The 20,408-nt window shown below is 37.2% G+C and overlaps 1 pseudogene; it reads right to left on the reverse strand.

Moving 5' to 3' along the window:
• Window positions 1-18,823: 18,823 nt before the first annotated feature.
• The window catches only part of LOC107044939, a 2,226-nt pseudogene continuing 641 nt past the window's right edge, over window positions 18,824-20,408 (reverse strand).

Here is a 20,408-nt window from a genome sequence, read left to right on the forward strand (position 1 = left end):
TTATCGCAGAGAAGCAGCAGCAGAGAAATTCAACGCACAATTCATCATCCCTGATGATGAATGGCCCCCGGGATGTTTGAAATTCCGCTATTCAAACTAGTCAAACGGTCACCGAGCTCAACGAAATTCTCGAGAAACTTCGGGATCCTTCGGGATTACGGTCAGCTACGAAGAAAATCGCAGAAAAAGTCTGTAGTATCACTCTAGCCACCGAGAGAGTCACTCTAATCACAGTACTGTATCGCCGTAACCGCTCAATCGAGTACATCACCGGAGTACATCAACGCGATACATTTGAGTCTAGTGCTTCGTACAGCGTCTCTATTTAATTCAATTCCATTATCAATTAATTCCGAGTTAACTATCAATTATTTTGAGTCAATCATCAAGTTCAATATTGAGAGAATCTCAAGTGCAGTGCATTTTCAAATTATCATTTAATTGACTTTGTCGAGCAACTCAACAGTAACATTATTAATTTATCAAGACGCGTGGGTCATTCCACAATAAAGTACGTCAACAAGGTGGTTTTATAAATCCGCGTGTTTTAGTTTTCCACCTCTTTCCACAATTCCACTTTTCCCCAACCGGCATCTCAATTTAGCTTCAATCTCAAACAAGGTCTTTGCGAAAATTCGGCACTCTCCTTTTAATTCCGAGGTTTTCCCCAAAAACTGATTTCCAAATCAGCATGGAATTTTAAAACCTTGAAAATTGCAATTCTTAAAAAAAGTGATTTTTTAATGATTTCATTAGAAAGCCACAGGTTGCCAATTTTTCTGTAAATATCTCGGAAACCCGGGCGTCTAGAAAAAAATTCTTAGAAGGCGTTACTTTGCAGCCCACAAAATTCTCTAGACAAAATATTTCTTGACATGAAAAAAATTTTCGAACATTATTAATTCATTTATTAGTTCCAATGAAATCGTAATCCCGACAGATCCACACAATCTGCTCTACACGTGATCTTTATTATTCGAGTGACAATACCCTGTCCTCAATAATTCCCATATTTTTGACAGATTGAACCATCAATGTTTACAATGTTTTTTCCACCCCAATTTGGAACTAAATTCAAGCATCTATTTGTAGCGTACTTCCGACATCAGTCGTTTTCATAAATGAAATCTCCGGCAATAAGGCAATACTCGGGTCATTGTCATGTATAGCGAATGTTTAGCGAACGTAGCGAATGTATAGCGAACGTTTGTGAAACAAAGAAGGGAAAGAGGAAAATATTTCCCCATTTTTTCTCATCCAAACTGTTGAGTGCAATAAAACTCAAGGGCCAGATGTTTACGACCCGGGTTTGTCGAGCAAACCCAAAGTAACAGAGGGACGGAGCGAGGGCCCTAACTCAGCGGTCAAGTTTCGTTCTCCCTCTCCCTCTTTGCCGACATCACTCCTCTGTCCAACTGAAATGGATATGAAAATGAATATGAAATAATTTTTTGATATTTAACCTTCTCAACTTGAAAAAAAGACAAAATTTCTTATTTGTTGAGAATTTTTCATCTCCAAATATTTGTGAATGAAGTTGTTTTATGTTATCCGTAGGTATAATTTTGTTATAACCTTGTTCTTATCTTTATCCTTGTCCTCATCCTTATTTTTGTCCTTATCATTACATCTAATCTCCAAACGCATTTTTATCAACAATATTGAACGCGCAGGATAATTTGTAGAAAATAAAATACACATTATTTAATTTTCAGTCAATATTTTCAATTGTCTTATGCGATTTTATTCAATTTTGATAGATAACGTTTTAACCCTTCAGAACTCGCGTTCAGCCGCCGACATTCGTTAGGGCCGTGCTGCATAAACCGCAGCCTCAACGCGACGCGAAACGTAGTGCGCCGCGCGAAGGTTTAAACCTAACTTCAGGCACGGAGAAAATCAGCCGTCACATTTTGAGGTTATTTTCCCATTATGCGTAAATGTTTTGCAGTGTATTTTTCTTTCTTTTTACCAATTCCAGATGACAACTCATGCTAATTATTCAATTGATAGGAAGAAGGGTAGATGTTTCACTTTATTCCTTGCATTTTATTGAAAAAAATCTTAAATTTTCGAACAATAAATACAAAAGGTTATCTCAATGTAGAAGAGTTTGAAAAAAATAGGAACTAAATAATGAGTGATCATTTTTTCATTACACGTTGGGCTACTGTCAATATTTCAACTGTTGTATCATACAGTGCAGCTTCTGAAATAGAGTACAAAGCGAATCTAACAGCAGCGACAGCTTGTTCGATACGGCTATTCGTAGGAGCCACATTTACTTCTGTATCCTTGGGCATCAACTTCTGGAACGTGTCGTTTGTCGATTGAGCTACCATGGTCAATGCCTCAATCAATTGTTGTTGATCTCCATTACGTTTTCTAACGAAATCATCGGGTGGTGGTACGCGAATTTTTGGAGCTCTTGGTCGTTGTGCTGCCATGAAATTCTTGTTCTGTGCTGATGATGCACTCGGGCTCGAATTCTCTGTTTCTGCTCTGTGATTACACCCTGTCGTTGATGTTTTTTTTTTCAAAATCAAGAATCTATCAACCGCTCAATAATTTTTAAACTCACTTATTCCGAGCAAAATTCTGGTTTGCTCCATCAAATCACTGTTGGTTCTAATCCGCTTGATTATCGGCGCCTCATCATCTATTGTTTTTGCAGCTTCATTGTCTTGATACGTTGGTTGCTCGATGATGTCGGGGTCAAACCGTTGGGGTATTGGAGGCTCTGCTTTGTAACCTGAACGTAGAGGCTGGGAATGTCCAACTTTCCCTGTATTTAATTCGTGCAAATCATCCACTATAGGCAGTCCTGACGTCGACGAAGCTTTATCGTGGATCAATGCTATCGTTCTCTGAGGTGTAGACCGATGTGCCACTTTATCTGAATGATTGATTTTTTGTACAAGATTAATTCAGTAGGGAAATTTCTTGAGGTAAAAAAAAAAGTTCTTTGACATTTTTTCCTAAAATCCTTCGTGTCCGAGAAAAATGTATCATTCCCGCGGACGTAAAAAATAACTAATTGTGTTCTATCACGTCATAGCAGGAGTAATCATCAGTGTCTATTCAAAGTAACTATTACTTTTCTCAAGTAGAATTGGAAGATGCTCTGGTAAATCTTGTATCAATTCAGCATTCAGTTTGTTCAGGCCACCCATCGGATTCATTGCTCCAGAAGTATACCTGTTGTATACTCGATGGGAAAATTCATGTGAATCTACCTCAACACTTGGATTGTTGTGCTGTTGATTAATTTCTGCGTCAGATTTGTGGAGGGTATTGAAAGGAGTAGGAGTTGAAGATACAGCAGACTGGTGCCGGGCTGAGGAACGTAAAACTGTTGAGTGGAATAAATAATAGCTGCCGACTGAAATATACAATGAATAAATTTTTAAATACTGTTCATTGTTCCAATAAAACTTTCCATCTCTTCTATAGCAGGGAGTTCTCCATCGTCCTGAGGGTTTTTCACAACTTTGAGTGGAGGCTTCAGTTGAATTTGAGATTGAATACGAATTTTTTTGGGATTAATGATTTTCGGAGTTATGGGTTGGATGACATGTTCAGTTGAATCTTCAGCCTGTCCCATCAACTGTGCCAGAACATCGTTGATATTTTGGGTTTTTTCTCTCGCAGCAGGAGGTCCACAGAAATTACTCACAGTCCTAATATCGATCAAGATCATGGAATATTAGGTTGTCAATGGGATTTGAATGATATACGAATTACCTTCGAGATTGAATTTCACTTTTTAAAAATTTCAAAGCTTTATAAAAAGGCCATGAGCAGGTATATTTTACAGTTGGATTCGTTCGGAGATATTCATATTCAGCTTTACTTAATTTCACAAAGCGATCTCGGAATGACTTGAACCGACTGGCAGTCTCGGTACCTACGAATTCTATGTCATCACCTGATTTTTTCTTATCATTTTTTGAAGTTTCAGCAGAACTTACCCCCCATTTGAGGCGATAGTAGTAAACCAATTGTTGTCCAAGTCATTGATTTTTTGTCTGTATTCTTGTAGTCCACACAAGCTTTTTTCCATAATAAAGGATTGTTTTCCACAAATTGGATCAACACATTTGTTCTTTCCTGGTCCATTTTCTCTGGTGGAAGTCAAATAATTCAAATATTTGGGATCAATAAATGTCGATACTGATGTTCATTTATTCACAAAAATAAATGACTGCTGGCTGTGCTATTCCCTCACCAAAAATCTGAGACCATTTGAACCGATCGCTTAGATCTGCTTACAGAATAAGAGATACCCCTTTTCTTTGAAAGTGGAGTGTGAGGATAATTTGATCGAAAATTGTTGGGAAAACATTGAATCCTCTATGAGTCCTCCATTGACAGGTTAATCAGAAAGACAGACAATAAATTAAACTGGACATTACTTGGAAATATTAATCCTTAATTCCATTTTTTTAATAGGTCTTCAAGCTCGTACCCTATTCAAGGGATTGGGGCACATATTTTCTAAGTGCAACAAGATGAGTCACCTCACTGACCGTTCAGGAGTCAATAAAGATATAATATACACACCTGATTGGGAATTTTATAATGATCTACGTTTCCTCAAGGAGCAAATTAATTCTCGTCGGTATTTATCACGATAAATACGTATCGTTACACAAGTATTTTATTTGAAATTGAAAAAATAATATCGAAGGGACTGGTGACACATGGGATCCCAGTTTTCAATTACAATCAATGTGAAAGAACAGTTTTTTCTCAATTTGATATTGGGTACAAAGAGAAACAAAATTTTACGAGCCAGTCCATTTTAATATCACATCAATACGTATTTTTTCCTTCTAATTGGAACCATCCTTTACTCACTTCAGTTTCAACACACTTTCTACTTAAACTTCTGGGAATCGTTAGTCTGTAAATAGCTTACCCGTCCCACGCATCTCGTATTTTTCTTAAGGTATAATTTTTTATTGCTAGGACTGTAAGCAATGTTTCGGAGTTATTGGGGGCTGCCAGTGCAATCGGAGAAAATATCAAAAAACTCTGTCCAGGTACCAGACAAACCGAGAAAAGCGGGGAGAGATATCGTGATTCGCGTGAGAGCACTGCTGGCATCAATGGAGAACAGGTGGAACGTGCAGAGAATAAGAAGTCCGCGAAAAAAACGGCCCAGGACATTGAATCGAAGGAATTTGACATTTCGAGCCTTCTCAGTAATGCCTGGACTAAACTGAGTGCTGGAAAAAGTGACAAGGGAACTAGTACACCAGCGTTACCCAAAACTGAGCTGGACGACACTCCATCCTGTAGCAAAATGTCACGAGAGCATCCAGTTGATCCCCAATACTTCATGGATTTGATTCACACCAGTACGTCAACTTGATTCTTTTGCACCAATCAGTTCTCATTCTCCATTGACTATATTTAATAGGTTCGAGTGAAAGTGAGAAGGAAGATGATGACGATTCTATCCCTGATTTGCCTCTATTGACGATGAAAAACGGAGGCTTTGAAGTGGCAGAAAAAAAAACTCTCAAGAAAGGAAAAAGCATCGCCACTTCGCAGAATATTTCACCAAAGAAGTTGTTGACTCCTGGACTCCAATGAAAAAGAAACGCTTCTTAATTGAGAGCGACGATGATGACGATGATTCCCGAATCGATGTGATTAAAAAATCCAAGCTTAACTACAGTGATTGCAATGATGAAAAACCGTTAGCTGCAGCACTCACAGCGATGGCAGGAAGTACCATGGAAGCTTTTGGATAACTATCTACACTCAGGTTTCCCCCAGCAGCAGTCCCCAATCTTCGAGAGGCAGCTATTGCACTCCTTATAGCTGCTTTAAGTTCACTTCCCGATGATCAGCAGTTGACGGGTATTATTAAAATGCTGGAAGTCGCCAAACGCATCAGCGAGAAGAAGAAATGAATTTATCCATGCACATCAATTAATTTTTTTCTTCATCTAAAAGAATCCTTCTTTTCATTTTCCACTTCAATCGTAGAGTACTCAAATCTACGAGTCACAACAATGGATTAGCACCATTGAGTTTATTTATTTTTTTTTCAATTTCTTCCGAGATAATTATCGAAAATCTAAAATTTCACGTATTTTACTTAACCACTTCGCTACAGGTATTATCCCTAGAAAAATATCCGGTATTTCTTCGCAGAGAGAGAAGAAGAGCTAATCATCAGAAATATTTTATTTGATGATTAATAATAACTGCAAATGGTTATTGTAACTTTTATCATGTTCTATATTCATAACTTGAATTTTCATGTTCAATTTCCCATTGAGAATGAATTAAAGAGTATTGATTAACCCGGTCTTTTTATTGATGAAAAACAGTGAAAATTGCAAAATTTGAATCTGGTGATAAGGCTGTAGATTTTTATAGTTAATTCGGAACGTTGATATTAAATCCACCAAGGGCCGATTGGAATTGCCATGGTGCCTGAGATGCCCCTGCAGGAGACATAAAATGATCACGCAGAGTATTTCGCTGGACTATTGCAGCACGTGGATTGGTGCAATTATCATATATCTCATGTTGATTAAACAACACGTTAACGGGGATCGATGAAGAATCAATTGAAGAATATGTTCTGTCTTCGGGATGCACTCACTCTTCTCTGGGCATTAAGAAATTATGAAGGCAAACGAGTGCTTTGACAACTGCAGTCGAATTTTCGGCACTGCATTTCAATCCATTCATTAAAATTTGCCAACGGGATTTTAGGATACCGGAACAGTTTTCAATGACTCGACGGGCTCGAGACAACCGATAATTGAATACTCGCTCCGCTAGACCAATTTCGCGACGAGAGTAAGGATGCATGAGATATTCCTTCAATGGAAATCCTTCATCTCCGACAAAAAAATGAGGAATAATTTCATTTGGTCCTGGTAGACTTCGTGCAGGTGGTAGTTGCAATTGTCGTGTTGCCAGACATTGTGCTAAGAAAGTATGAGCCGATACAACACTATCACTGATTGATCCTACAAAATCGAATTTATGATTTATGACATTTGAAGTCAGTGATTAACTCAAGGTCACCATATTGACCAACATCAACCCATGTGAATTTATATTTGGGATCACAAATGGCCATCAAATTTATACTGAAATGTTTTTTAAAACAGTAAAATGAAGTTCCTGAATTTGGTGGGGCCTTAATTGGTATATGACATCCATCAAGAGCTCCAACACAATTAGGAAATTGCCATATTGCTTGAAATTCGTTTGTGACATTCAACCATTGTTGCTCATTGAGAGATGGTAAATAAACGGGCTGCAACACATCCCATAGAACCCCACATACTTCATGAACAATTTTCCTGGTCGTTGATTTATCAATGCGGAATTGCAATGCTTTTGAGTTTATCGAGTCGCCATGGGCTAGATATCTAAATAATATGGAGAGAATATTTACGACGAATTCTAGACTTAGGGATATTGAGTCGAAAGAGGGTCATACGATAAAGTTACAGCTAATCGAAGTTCAGAAGGTAGTGAGGGTCTTCTGCTGTATTTCGTCAATCGGGGGGTCACCATTTGCAGTAACTCGTCAAACTGATAGGGCAACATTCTCGTGAATTCCAAAAATTCTTCATGGTCGGTTTCTTTCATCTCAAAAAAAAATATTCGTGAAAAATCCTTGAGAATTTCTTTTTCGATTAATAGGACGGACCCACCATCGTCGAGTACGTTGCATCCTCAAAATATGAATATAGACTCCAAACAACAGTAAGTTGAGAGAAGTGCATCCATACACAAACACGAGAAAATTATTGGGATCCATCCCGGTGATTTCTGAGCTTCAATGAGCTCAATGTTATTTTTTATGCTTAAATGTTCCTAACCAACAAGGAAAGAACCTCAAACTTTGGCAGCTGATTATTGTTGTGCCTGAAGTTAGGTTTAAACCTTCGCGCGGCGCACTACGTTTCGCGTCGCGTTGAGGCTGTGGCTTATGTAGCACGGCCCTTACTCGTGTGGTTAGCGTTGCGCCGCCCATGCTTTTAGTGACCCAACGTTGTCACGTTCATAGGTGTGAGTCGAGCGCGCGGTTAGCGGATGAAAGCAACAGAGCGATTATAAATCTCGCACACTGCGTTGCTCGCATTGGGCGGCGTGGCGCCGCTTTTGCATATGAGCCTCGACAAATGATTATTTTTTGTAACCTTGATGGATTTTCAGGGTATAAAAACCCCGCTAGTTCATTCCAAATGATTCAAACTAGGCATTCCAATTTTTTCAATTTTTTCGAAGCTCGATTCTTCAAGCTACAAATGTAAATCTAACAAGTGGCGTCTTTTTAAGTGCCGGCTTTTTAAGTGGCGTCTCAATTATCAAATGAATCACTGGGATGTTGCCATGTTTCGCTATTCGAATTAATTCGAATGGGTTTGAACGGTTAACTGGTTCAAACCAACAACTTCCCGATAAAATTAATCAATTTCCATAATTTCAAAAAATTATTATAAAGTAATTAATATTAAAGGGGTTGAAAACTTCATGAAAAAAACGAATTTTTTTAGAACTTCATAATATTTATTCATAAAAAAAAGCTCAAAAAAATATGTACAAAAAAAAATCGAAAAAAATATCAGTACAATTTGAATATCACAAAAAAAATAATGAAAAAAATGATTCAATAATAATAGTTATCGCGATGGTATCGTCCACGATATCCCCCCCGATATCCACCGCGATATTCCCCGTGGTATCCGCCACCGCCACGTCCGCCACCTCCACGTCCACCGCTCCCGCCACGACGGCCACCCCACGTCCTGCGGCTCCTGCCTCCATTGTTTCCCCGCTCTATAATCACAAAATAATAATAATAATTATACATCGACGATTGTGATAAATGTTTAGTTTTATATATTTATTTCAATATTATATATTTGAAAATTTCAACTTACGTCTCTCCTCGTGTTGGCGGTGTTGAAGGAATGACCCCAAAAGTCCAAGGAAATCCCTTGGACTTTGCAGGCTTTGGGCTTTGTTGGCCTGCAGGCCACCAGCATAAACAACAGCTCGCGTTGCAGCTGCTCCTGTTGTTGTTGTCGCTGTTGTTGTTGTTGTTGCTGCTGTTGCTGTTGCTGCTGTTGCTGTTGCTGCTGTTGTTGTTGCAGCTGCTGCTGTTGAAGAAATCGGACCAAAGTTCCCATCAGTGGTCCGATTTCTGCATTGGCCTGCCTCTCCGCCCCCTCTCCGTTTTCCTCCTGGGGATGGGGAGCATCCGGGGTTGCCGGAAGGTCCAACCCCGGATTAATCTCCAACAACCTCTCCATGACCCCCATAAGTTCTAGAAATGAAATCAATCGATTAATGATAAATATTATTTATTAGATAATCAAGTTTAAATTTCTTACTATTTAATTAATTGGCCATTTTCCAAATGTCAGAAAATTTATCTAAGGAAGAAGAAAACAATCAGTGAAAAATTAGGAGACGTGTCAGAATGTTATTTTGCACACAATTGATTGGGAAATCTAACCAATGCCAATGAATTCTGCGATATTAAAATTATGAATTTTAATTTCGATTTGAATAAAAAAAATTTAAAAAACAATTAAATTGATTTTTTTATTTAATTAATAAATTACCAACTGAATTTAATTTAATTGTGATATAAATTATATTAGTATACTCGCCGCGTGCTCGTGCCAGTTTCTAATACTGTATGGAATAGAATGTATGCATGTATACAGAGTATTTCTCACCGTACAATATATCACCTAGATATTCTTATAACGGGTAGATTGATTACCTCGTGAATGACTCATTAATCAAAGTAAGTGTTGTTTCCTAAATCGCCCGTAGGTGACTATTGTCTGATCTTCCACTTTGATCTCTATATTATCGATCTTAATAGATATTCCACGAGTTTTTGAAATTACGAAGCAATTGAGGAGGTCATTAGTTATTATGTTATTAATTATTCAGAACTATATAAAAACATAATGAATATTCGACTAAAATGAAAATCGATCTCTACGAATTTTTCAAAAGTCATTATAAAGTTAAATATCAACAATAACTAACAATTCACTAATTCAAGTATTATTGATAAAAACTTGACACCTATATTAATTCATTATTAATTTACTTACAGTGAGACCACTTCAAAAATTCTCAGATTTTTTGAGACAAAATGAGAATCAATATTAACAATAATTGACCTTCCAACAATTTAATTATCATTGTAAATTATCTCACTGTAAAATTAATTGTTTATGAATTTATTAACAATAATTTGCGTTTAACAACTCTGAGATTTACAGAAAAATTGAAAATGTAAATTTTTAATTGACAATAACTTCGATTTTATTTGCCATTGATGATTCACTTATTGACGATAACTTAATTGTAACAATTCTCAAATCGAATAAGAACGCAAGTTGCTCAGTCTGCGGTTCAATAACATTGTTGATATATGACTGCGTATCATTTGTACACTTCAATATTGTTACTTACTCGGGTCTTCATTAAAACATATTAATGTTGCAAAATAAATTGCAAATACTCCACAGTCTACTCCATTGGACTGTTGTTGTACTTTATGAAATATAATGTTTCGTGGGAATCTATATACTGCCGCTAAATAATCCATTTGATCTTTACTCAAGTATCCCTTATTGAGGCTGTCATAAATATGAACGTTACCTCTACCATCATATCTTGTGCAAACCCAATGCCCTATGATGCCTTCGCCAATTTCCCCATCGTAAATGATTTGAATATTACTGTTGTTTTCTGGAATCTCCTGCAGATTTCCCAAAAATGCTCTCACAAACCCGACATCTTGCGCGAAGTTGATAATTCCATTCTCAAACAATTGTTTATTCATTATTTCATGAAATAAATTAACCTAGTCGTCTTGCACGTACGTCCCTGTCGTTCTCAATACTTGACATCGCTCGACCGATATCGCATAATTATAATTGTCTTCTCGATTATCGTGTGCTAATGAAATATGTTCATCTTGGTTGATTATCTCAGAACCATCAATGCATTCAAACTGACAACTTGTAGATTTCTTGACATCATCTATATTGGAATTTTTACAATTTTTGTTCGAAACCAATTTTTTACCAAGAATAGCATAAATCGGTTTATGATAACTGAAGTATGTTTCATATACACCACCTTCAATATCGTCAAAATTTGTAAAAATGATATATATTTGGGTATTGAAATTAGTTGTTACCAGTGAAGATGCTAATTTTGTCTGTAGCTCATTGCGTTTCATATAATTTATCAGATGCTTCGAATTTTTCCCTTGTTCATGCTTTAAAATATTGTAATTAAAATCACCGATGCAAATTTTCTTACTCTGCATTGGTATTTTTTTCATTACATCCTCCAGAACTCCGTCAAACATTAATGCAGTCGTTGATCACCCACTGATCATGTAGTAATCTTCTATCTGTATTACGAATATTTGAAAAATTTGCTGTTGCATTAGATTCGCGTTTGACTGTGACGATGTCTACATGTAATTTATTTTTCGTATAACAAATCAATCCACGACTATTGGAGCAGTAATCAGATCTGAATGTAATTTGGTACTTTTCTATGGGAATTTCGTCGTTGTGCTTTGTTAATGTTTCACTAAAAATTGAAATATCATTTCTCAAAAACCACTGATCATTTATAACGTGTATCAGCTCATTTTTCAGCGTACCAACGTTTTAATAGACAGTTTTTAGATTATTTTCACATATCAATTTATTGTATGACAATTTCAATTGTTTGCTAGTCCTTAAACGTAGCAATTCACGCAAAGCTGGATTAGGGATATCAGCCTTATTAGACTTTCGTTTTGCGATATAAAATTTACCCAAAATATATAGGCCACTCAATTTTGTTACGCGACTAAGGGCTACGTAAAAATGAGAGCATTTGCAGACATCGCCCTTCCGATTTTGTAAAATCTAAGCATATTTCATCATACGTTTGTCCTTGACGTTTATGGATTGTTATTGCTTCTGCAGGCGTCACTGGGAATTGATTCCGTACGACTTGATACTTTTGATTGTTGCTAATTTCCAATTGAATTACAACTCTGGTGATTGGTGTCAAGTCATTACTGATATTTCTATTTTTCATATAATCATGATGTTCTGTTTGTGCTTTTATTCCAACTCTTGGTACTTGGAAATCCAACCATAATATTGATGGAGTTGTGCTATTTTCTTCAAACGTAATAAATTTTAATATCCCGCAGGCACCATTAACCAATCCGTCTTCAATATCAATGTTGGTAATTATCCTATATTTTATATCCCTTTTCAGTTCAATGCGGGGCAATAATTGATTGGCGCTTTGTTGGTCCTTTCTCTTTATTGTTTGGAAGAGGAATTTTCTAGTTTGAATGTCCATATCCTTTGGGAGTGAATCTTCAACGGTTGAAATGTATAATTCATTTTGGCATTTAGGAATTTTTACTTACATTGTAAGTCGATACATTGTTATTGGGAGCATACAATCTTATTGCAGTTTCTGGTACCTGATTTTCGTTTGTAATTTCCCTTGATTTAATCAATTGTATATAATGACTGTTTATTGTGTTCCCCGAAGGGTTAACAAGAGGTACAGAGTCACAATTTCTTATATCTACCTAACTAAATTTCAACTTGACCTAACTTTTGCTTCTCATTCCACGCTGCCCCCTCCCTGCCCAAATCTCACTGACTCTAACCCACCCGAGCTCTTGCACGAGGCGAGGCAAGAAGAACCAAAATAAGAAGAAACTAAAATTAACCACCAGACACAAGACCCAAAACGAACTGTCTCTGCCTGTGTCCTCTTCCTCATCCTGTCAACGTCCTGCCTGCTGCTCTCGTTCTCTCCGGATCCCTCTCTCTCTGCGCCGGTCAGCGGTCCCCTTACCTCGATGGGGCTACTCAGTCCACCCCATCACTGTGAGCATTCCACCGACTTCCTCAGCTCTCCGCCTTCGCTCTTCTCTCCTCTCCTATCCTCCCCATCACCCTATCCCTCCTTGTTCTTCTCCCTCTCTCTCTCCTCCTCGTTCATGTCGGCCCAGTCCCTTTTGCTCTTCTCTGTCCCATCCTCATCCTCCCCGTCCTCCTCCACCCCTTTCTCCTCCTTCCTGTCCCCCTTTTCACTTCTCTGCCTCCCCCATTTCCCCCCCACACATTTTCACCAAACTCCGTCTATGCCAAGTCTGTCTTTCTCCTCTATTACTAGTCGCCCAAGCCTTCTCTCTTCCCTTGCTCTTTCCTTCACCATCCATCTCGTCCTTCTTTCCTCGTATATCAGATCCTCATCCACTCAGATCCCAAACACTTCCTCAATTTCCTCCCGACCCTGTATCAGCTGCTGCCATTCCTTTTTCTCCATCATTTCTACCAATAGTAAGACTTCTCCTTGCCCCGTTTTTCTCTCATTTATCCTCACAAGATCCACATCCTTGTTTAGGCACCTTTCAATGATTCTTCTCACCTGCTTCCTCGCGTTCCAGCCCTCCTCCTTTAACCCCCTCACCACAACTCTTCTCTGCCTCCCTTCTTCCTATTCCTTCTTACGTTTCTCTCTCTCCGCCGTCATTGCTGCGTCTCCCACCTTCTCCTGTCTCTTTGCCATCTCACTCTCTCCTTCACCTGCCATCTCCGCGCCCGCCTGACTTCCCCAACTAGATCCGCCTTCGTCCCGAGTGTCCCTTCTCATCACCAGCACTTCCTTCAACAACCCACTAATCACCTTCAACTCGTTCAGCATACCTTCTTTCCACTCTTTATCGTCTGCCACCCACTTATTCCATTCTTCCTCCGACATTCTTCACTCTAATCTCTCTTTCTGACCCGGCCAAGTGTATCACAATTCGCAATTACTTTCCCACTGCTTGCTGTCCCCTCAACGCTCTCTTCCCCTCGATCCTCTGCTCCATCATAGCTTCCAGCCTAGCCTATCCTCTCCACTCTCACTAATCCTGATTCCAGTTCCACCATTCCTGCCTTTCACTGCGACTCACTTCAGACCATAAGCCTCTAGTTGTCACGTTTTCCCTGCTACTCCATAACCTCTCCATCACTTTCCCGTTCCTCCTCATTACATCACTTTTCCATTTTCCCCCTCACTTTCAACCTCTTTCCATTCCTCAACCGTTCCTACCTCAACCACTCCATGATTTCCCTCTCCTTTACTCCTAGAAATCTCTTTCCGACCGCCTTTTCAGAGCCCACAAAAGCCACAACCTCTTCGATCCCTGTCCACTCCGTTCCTTAATCAATTGTATATCATTTTCCGTCATAGTTCCAAGTGCTAGAATATTCAGGGCATTGATAAACACCAATTCATCTTTCTGGCGCATGATTTCTGTTAATTCGTAAAACTCAAATTGATTCCATAATGGAATAATGTCGAAAAAAGCAGCCATTTCATTCATCTTAGAAACTTGATAAACTAGTCTATCCAGGACATGTGGTAATTGATTTAAATCACCGACAGCTAAAACAGATACCCTCCCGAATGGTTCATTTACGCCCCGAATTTGTCGTAGTCGTGTGTCTATTTGACTTAGTATTGTGGAGCTCACCATTGAAATTTCATCGATTATCAGAAGTTGCATTTTCGAGAGTTTTTTGCGAATTTATTAGCTAAATCGCTAGATAATTGACCCATTCGCGTTCAAATTGATTGCATGGTAACGAGAAAGCAGCATGTAATGTTATACCATTAATTAAAAATGCGGCTTTTCCGGATGGAGCACATGATAGAACGATTATGTTATTCATATTTCCTCCAGGGAAACTATCGAAATAATTAGTTATTAACTGATACAGCGTGTTAATAACAGTACTTTTTCCTACGCCAGCCGATCCACTTAAGAATATTATGAATGGTACTTTTCCTACTTTATAACATTTCAAAACATGCATAACGAACTCTTTTTGTTTACAATTCAAGTTTCTAATCATGTTATGGAGTTCATTTTCATTCACCCTGGTCGGACATGTAAGTCTCACCTTGTGAGTATCATTCTTCTTCAGATGCTCATTAGCTTTACATTCTTCACCATCCTGTTGAAATAGATCTATCTTGAAAGAACATGAATTTAGCTTAATTTGGTCCTCCACAGTTGCCCGCATATCTTCCTCAACTTGTTCTAATATGTCATCCATGACTTCACCACTTATAATGGAAAATTACTTCTGATTACATTCGATAATTGCTTTATTGTTCTCGTAAACTTTTTCGTAATCAACATTTTGTAATTCCAGTTTTTCGTTTCGCCAAAGCATGAATAGTAATATTTTCTCTCGATAATAGTTGGCCGGGTCTTGTTTTAGGCTGTATCGCTGGTATCGAATAACAGCAGCTTGTTGTCGAAGTTTGTATGTTCTCTCTTCCTCGTCATCATCATCGTTTTTCTCAACATCATTCGATGATTTTTTTTGCATTGTTGATAATTAGCTGCTTAATCAGCAAGACAAATATTTTCATGTTCATTGGTTCTGTCAGGATATTTCTTGAACACATCAGGTATGTATATATCAGTAGTTATCTTTCTACTTTTTTTCGATAATGATAACGATAGAGCATGATAAGCTGCCTCTTGTGAGGACATTAAATTACCATTAAGAAATACATTTGCAATATTTCGGAATTTGTCTTTGACACTGGTATTATTGTTATCACAATCGATAGCAGCTTCTCTCAATAGTTTAGATAAACCAGCTTCAATTTTACTGATGTAATTAGTCACATAACTCATTACTGCATATTCATCCAGTACAAATTGCAACTGGATCTATTTCATCCAAACTGGATCTTTTCAAAAATACACGTTTCTGTTTTAATGTGCTACGAATAGGAAGGATATATTCTTCTTCAGACATTTCCAACTTTTCTAGGATTTCATCATAACTCATAAATGTTTTCTTTTTATAAATCTCATTCATGAAGGTTTCAATTGCTTCAAGCTTTTTCGGTGCAACTTAATTNTAATTAGTCACATAACTCATTACTGCATATTCATCCAGTACAAATTGCAACTGGATCTATTTCATCCAAACTGGATCTTTTCAAAAATACACGTTTCTGTTTTAATGTGCTACGAATAGGAAGGATATATTCTTCTTCAGACATTTCCAACTTTTCTAGGATTTCATCATAACTCATAAATGTTTTCTTTTTATAAATCTCATTCATGAAGGTTTCAATTGCTTCAAGCTTTTTCGGTGCAACTTAATTTTCATTCAATGGTTCCATTATCATTGTTTCCTTCATCACCGGATATGGAATATGGAAGCGACATTTTTCATTCTTCTGTCCTTTACAACAGCTATGACCATGCTTATGCATTTGCAACTTGATGTACGGATTTTTTTCATCATATTTACATGTGAGAAACCTAACAATAAAATTAATCAGTTGACCATTGCTTTTTGCATCACTATTATACTCATATTTCGGGGATTCCTTCAACCACAGGAGCATATGTTCATGTGGGCTGCCACGTTGTTGGAATTCAACTCTTTAATAGCTGTCTTGAACTATATATTCTCCAAAAACACTTTGTTTTTGTCTCAACAGCCACATAAATTTTTAAACCTTATGATCGAAATATCGTGCGCAGGTCACTGGGTCATTCCGAATCAAATCAGTTTTGATATTATATTCTAAATTATACGCTTCCTTTATAGACAACGCTGTACCCTTATCGCTGTACTTCATTAAAGTCTGCAATAATTCAGGCCAATGACTCTCAACAGCGGATAATGTTAGAAAAAAAGTAGGTTTACCTAATTGGCGAATTATTGCTAATAGTTTTTTCTTCTTATGTTCCCAATATGCTGGCGAGGATCGAATGAATTTCAACATTCTAAATCCATCATCAAAATCAATTAAGTTAGAACGAAAATCAGCATCTAATGCTTTGGCAACATTGATGTTATCATTGGCACTTTTCTTATTTCTCCTTAAACATATATTAATACTGGATGAACATGATATTTCTAAATTTTTTTTGGCCATGAACAAAATTCTCGTAGGAATGCACGACCGTCGATCATGACGTCTCACCTCTGATTTCACACAATCTGAATAAGATATTGATTTCGGTAAATTGAACGAATGCCTTCCAAAAATTTTTGGAAAACATCCAAGTCTTCAATTTTATGCGATGCTAATGGATATTTATCTTGTCCCAGTGCGACTATTTTAACAATTGGAGCATTATTCTCAACGACGTCCGCATTATTATCAACCAGCAAGATCTCATCGTTATTTATTTGTGAAAAATCAATCAATTGTTCAATTCCCCTCTTCTCTTCTTTTGAATTTTCAAGGATTCTATCGTGCTCAACTATATTGGTGATATCATAACTTGATATACTTTCAATTTTTGCATCATCAATAATATCATTACTGTCAACTATAAAATCCACTGGCTGATTATCATTCTCATAGTTCTGAATATAGTTGTTGTCTAATTTAATAGCGTATTTTTTGTACAGTGGTGTAGGGATTAGAAATTTTAATGCTTCACAAATAACACTGGGCCTGATAGATTCAAACATGTAATCACTTTTGTGACTAATATGTCGTTTCAACTTCAACTGAATTGTTTGCATCTCATTGAATTTGCGGGGTAATACTTGGAGCATATCATTGATGTCGACTTGTATATTCACTACACTACCTTTTAGACCTAACTGTGGATTTAATGCATATGGCTTTAATGCCCGAATTTGCATAAAATTTAATACTGGTGCTACCATCCTTTCTTCAAGATCTGACAGTTCTGTTACACATTTTGGTATTTGCCTGAACTGGAGACCATTGCTAGTTGAGGATTGATGGACATTGCCACGATATGCATAATTTTTGCATGTGTTGCATATGAAACCGGATGGGAAGTTGTTAATTTTGGTTAGAAAATCGTGGCCGCTTTTTTCGATGATTTTTCGTCCGTTCAGTGTTACAACTGAACATCTAAAAAAGAGACCTTCACAACAACAGCATATGATTGAAGCTGTTTCCGACCGAAACTTGATGAATTGAAGTTGAAGTTTTGCTTTCGGAGAAGATTCTCTATTTCTCATCAAACGATTATTAAAATTATCACGAAAATTCAATATATCAATTTCTCTCTTATCTCTGTGCGATTTCGATTTTTTTTCTAATTCACGCCCGCGATATTTCGCATTGTTTCTTTTTTCTTTCATCCTTCGTGCATTCAGAATCCGTTCCCGCTTTCTATACGCTTTTTCCAACGTGTGATTCTCATTCGTTCCAGATTTTTTCTTCTTTCATTTCAGCTATAAATCTTATTCAAACGCAGTTTTTCATTCCGAATTATATTCCGCGCAATCTCATTTTTCATGAACTTCACATTATTCCTCAACATTTTATTTCTCATAACATTTTGTGCCAGCTCACGTGATTTATACGCTTTGTTTCGTCGAACAATACGCTTTCTTTTGAGATTATTGGATAATTCATTTTCAATATATTGTATCCTTTGTCTTAAAACTCGATTCCTTACAATATTCTTCATCTGTTCATTAATGATATATTCCTCACGTCGTCGAATAATCACCATCCTATTCCGATTCTTTTTACTTTCAATTCTACAGTATTCGGCACTTTCTCGCTTGTGTTTCATATATTTTCTTTGTTTCTTATTTTCTTCCATTCTAAATTCCACATTAGCCCTCTTACAGTTAATATATGCCTTTTATCCTTCATTTTCATTATTAGTAAATTGTATATTTTCTCTTTTACGCTGTAACCGTTTTTTGTTCTGTTCATTTTCTTCTGTTTTGAATACAGTGTCAGATCGTCAATGCTGTTTTCTTTGTTTGTCTCTTTTCTTTTCTAATTCACAATAAACCGGATCGGACCGTTTTATTCTTATCCGTTTGGCTTCATTCTCTTTTCGTTGCATTCTTTTACTTACCTCATTTTTTAGTTTATCATGTTGCTGTTGGGCTCGAACCCCACCATTGGGAGTCATAGAATTATTTTTGTCCTTTTTTGTATTTATTCGACGCCTATTCTTCTTATTCTATTAGTCTATTCTTATTTTTATTTCTTTCCTTGTTTGATTTTCGATTGACTTTCATTTTTTTTCTTCACGGTTTTTTTTCACATTTGGGTGGCTATTGGATATTTTGTTTGTTGCTTCCAGCTGACACTTGAAGTTTTCTCTTTTCTATTTCTCGCAATTATTATAATATTGCAGGAAATTACAATAGTGTAATAACGGCTTCGAATGATGATATTCTTCTCTATAATTGCCTTCTTCCAATATTAGTATTGATTTCAATGTTGAATGAATAATCCGTTGAATCAATTAATTTAATTTCTTATTTCTAGCGATAATTATAATATTGCGAGAAATCACAATTGTACTGTGGTGAATGTGTCTCCACACACGCACACACATAAACACACTCAATTTTCCTCTTTAGACATTGGGCCAATTCTCCAAATTTCCTGTCGAGACATTGGACCAATTCCCACATTAAAAACCCATTTCCGTATCATAAACTTCATGACCCGTTTATTGCCATAATCCTCCATGCGTCCTAATCCCTCATTATCACCTGGCGTCCATAATCCCTCGTCCGCCTGACTGGCGCCCGTGACGTCATGAAGGAAATTTCTCCGCCGGGACCCCCGAGCCAATCACAGCTCACCGGCGGGAACTTACAGCGCCGAACCAATCGGAAGCCAGGATTTTACTCATCCCTTCTCCAAATTTTCCACCAATCACATCCTTGCACTCTCCTTAAATACCGCACACTTTCCACACTCATAATCAGTCAATCATTCACTCGACACTCACTCATCACTCAACCACTGGACATCACATTAACAGAGGACAAGTCTTCTTAAGACTAACTCTCCACTCCTGTAAATATTAACGTTCAAAACTCAAATATATTTCGCTCAACGTTGGATCTCTGGAGTTTTCATTAATAACCTGCTCACCTCCACAGTACAATAATTGCTAGGAATAATGCTATTTTTCTGTCTGTTTTTATATTTCTAGGCATTTCTCTTTGAAAATTATATTTTTGTGTCGTTATAAGTACGAAAAAAAATACTATTACTATTACTCTCCTATCAGAAAGTTAATAATTACTGCACATAACAATATTTTAATAATAATGACTTACGGTGTAAACTGACGATTTACATCGAAGATGAGCTGATCTCAATTCACTCTTAACTTATGAATTGGGTCTATACACAGCAATAAATACCTGTTTCGTTCACAGGTAGTTCTGTTTACATTTCTCGGATTATCCACCGTTTCTCTCTCTCTCTCTCTCTCTCTCTCTCTCTCTCACTCACTCTGTCTCTCTCTCTGTCTCTCTCTGTCTCTCTCTCTGTCTCTCTCTCTCTCTTTTTCTCTCTCT

This window comes from Diachasma alloeum, unplaced genomic scaffold (genome assembly GCF_001412515.2).
Source record: "Diachasma alloeum isolate Michigan unplaced genomic scaffold, Dall2.0 Dall_scaffold_00843, whole genome shotgun sequence".
NCBI classification, from domain to species: Eukaryota; Metazoa; Arthropoda; class Insecta; order Hymenoptera; family Braconidae; genus Diachasma; species Diachasma alloeum.